Source organism: Crocodylus porosus, unplaced genomic scaffold (assembly GCF_001723895.1).
Source record: "Crocodylus porosus isolate Cpor-Errol unplaced genomic scaffold, CroPor_comp1, whole genome shotgun sequence".
Lineage (NCBI taxonomy): Eukaryota > Metazoa > Chordata > Crocodylia > Crocodylidae > Crocodylus > Crocodylus porosus.
Genome location: NW_017728918.1, coordinates 56,497,827 through 56,501,093, shown reverse-complemented (window position 1 = coordinate 56,501,093; position 3,267 = coordinate 56,497,827).

The following is a 3,267-nucleotide window of genomic DNA, read 5'->3' as shown; positions in this document are numbered from 1 at the left end:
CAGGGGAAGTGGTGCAGGCTCCTAGCCTGGGGATTTTTAAAAGGAAGTTAGATGAGCACCTTGCCGAGGTCATCTGACACTGGTGCTCTTTCCTGCCAAGGCAGGGGGTCGGACTAGATGATCTTCCTAGGTCCCTTCCGACTCTAGCTACTATGAAACTATAAACCATCCCAGTCCGGTGTCCATCTAACCTGCTCTTAAGTGAACAAACTCCACCCAGGCTATAGACACATCTAATGATTGAGAACCTTCACAACTATAACAAATGCACTTGTGATTAAGTTAACTTCAGTGAGGTACTCACTGCAGCCTACAAGTGTAGATTTACTGGAAATTGCAGCCCTGAATCACTTGTGGAAATACACCTTTAATACAGGGGTGGGCAATTATTTTGAGTGGAGGGCCACTTAATGAGGTTTGGTAGGTATGAAAATCCACATAGGCAGTCCCACCACTTGACAGTTGCCCTGCCCCCTGGTCACCATCTTGGGATCAGAAATCTTACCCCTAACCCCTGGCCTTTGCCACTGGAAGTCCCTCCCCTTGCATCCCAGATATTCCTTTGTTGGGAGGGGGTTGCCACCTTAGAACTAGAAAAAAACAAATATGCTAAAAGTCAAAAAACTACTATAACATTTTAAGTTGATTACAAAAGTGTTTTTGCCATGATTTGTGTTTGCTTAGTGTATGTAGAGGTGATTGCATAATAACTCAAATTCTTAGTCTTATATATTGTGTGTGTACATGTGTATGCTGGAGTGGAGGGGTTGTGAGGGTGTAGCTACGTATCAACCAAGCTCTGCACTGCTTCCACTCCCACAGGCACTGGCTCCATGCTGCTGCCAGCCCCAGCCCCAGCCCCAGCCCCATGCTCTGCACTCCCACCCAGCTGCAACTCCACGTGTGCCCCCACCACTTTCCTACCTGCTTCCCAGAGCAAGCTGGATGCCGGGAAAGCTGAGCAGGTCCCCAGTGGCAGCAGGAGCCTGCCTGGAAACTGCATGCTGGCCAGGCAGGGCCCTTCAACCCATGAGGGTGGGAGCAAGGTGCAATAGGGTATGTTAGGGTGTGTCCGTATGTGTAAGTGCTTCACTCCCAAACTCATGGGCAGGGCTTGGTGGGATGCAGTTCTTTGTGGGGGAGCACTGTGGGCCAGTTGTAAATGCCTGGCAGTCTGGATCTGGCTCATGGGCCCCTGCTTTACCAGAACCTGTACTGCTGAAAAAAGATCGCCATGAAAAGGAGTATTCTTTGTATGCAATGAAGCAGTAACAGTTTAATCCTAGGTGTAAAGTATCTAATGCAAATAAGTAACCCTTTTATTGTATTTATATGTAACAGATTGCATATATTGATTTTTTTTTCTTTTTGCCTGCCTTTAAAAGAGGTTCCTGCCCAGAGAACATTCAGTGAACCTGAATGATGCTGAGTGAACAGAAAAATAAATGTTCATGGGAGGTAACAAAAAAGCAGGGCAAAAATATGTGAGGTTACAACTGTAACCTCAAATTGGAGAGGTTCTCTAATTTGTTGAGTTTTTACATGGATTTTAAGTTACTCACAAATTAAACCTCTGTAGGAGATAGAGGATTATGGGATTGTATGGAAATTTGTCTTTAAAAGATCCTGTTTTTTTCAATGTATGACTTTGTCCCACATTTTAGTTTAGTGTTTTGGGAGAGAGGTTCCAAATTCCATTGGAATAAATCATCTGTCACTAGGTTGCATCCCCCATTTAGTTAGGGACCTGCACATTCCCTGATCTTCCTCTTGCTGCTGTTATACTTGTAGAAACCCTTCTTGTTACCCTTCACATCCCTTGCTAGCTGCAACTCCAGTTGCATTTTGGCCTTCCTGATTTCATCCCTGCATACCAAAACAATACTCTTACACTCATCCCTAGTTGTTTGTCCAAGTTTCCACTTCTTATAAACTTCCTTTTTGTATTTTAGCTCACTGAAGAGTTCCCCGTTTAGCCAAGCTGGTCTTCTGCCGTACACGCTTGTCTTCCTGTACATTGGAATGGTTCACTCCTGCACCCTTATTGCTGAAGAGCAATAGGAAATGGACAGATGTATACAATGAAAGGTGAATGGATGGTTATGGATGCCCACAAAAACAGCAAGATAAAGGATATGGAAATGTGCAAAGAGGGCAAAGCTACACCAACTCAAGCAGAAGATTTCAGGTTTACAAGTGGCTCACTCAGGATATGGAAAGTTGAACTCTTCACTGCATGTGCAACAGCACAGATGTGAAAGGGTGACAGGATCTCGGTTTCCCCTTTAGGGCACTCAGCCTCACCCATCAGCATACTGGGGACATGCAAATACCTAGCAGCATTCATGAAGTGAGCTTCCTAGACCTCATAACACAAATAGAGGAACAAATGAGTAATTTTTAACATTCCTGGCTTTTGCCCATCAACATTTCTTCCTAGTTTGTTCCCCTTCCCCCCAAGTTTCTGGGTAAGAACTGCTAAGATCATTACTACAATATCAGGCGGTCACCGTATGCTCTAACCCTCAAGCTCTGCACTTTTGACCCTTTGCTGCTAACACTTTACTAAAACTGAAGCCATGTAATACAGGGTAGCTTGTTGCTCATTAAACACTTGGCTGCTGCCAAACACAATGGCCATGCCCTGTTCTGTCTGCTTAGGAACATAGCAGCCTGTCTGCTTAGCAACAGAGATCACCAGGAACATATCACCCCCGTGCACTGCTTTACACTGCTTCCCCACTGAACACAGAGCTCAATTAAAGGTTTCTTTTCTGGTGCTCAAAATCTTTCATGGGATTGCCTTAGCTATCTACCTTCCAACTGTGGCCTAAACAACAGCTACGTGAGACTGGAACCATGGATTGTTCGGCCAGTATGGGGGCTGATGGTACAGGAGAGAGCATTGACGGGTGATGCACATAGACCACGGAAGTAATTTCTGTGAGAGAGAAGAATGAGTGCACAACTACCACTAAAAGCAAAACATGTTGCTAAAATTGCCTTTTCTCTAGGAAGTCTCCATGTCTCCAGTCATAATCGGGTTTAGGAACAATTAAAATAAATTTTAAAAAAAATTGAAAAGTTGCAGGCTAATTTTCCTACAGGCTGAAAAAGATGAAAGTTCTGTGCACATGTTCTTGCCTGGATCTCTCATTAGCCATGTAGCTGACACCCCTCTTCCACGTAGGTAGAAGAAATGGAATTGAATAGGGCTAGATCAGTGTTTTTCTCCCCCCTTCCCCCATACCCCCTTGCTTCACAGAG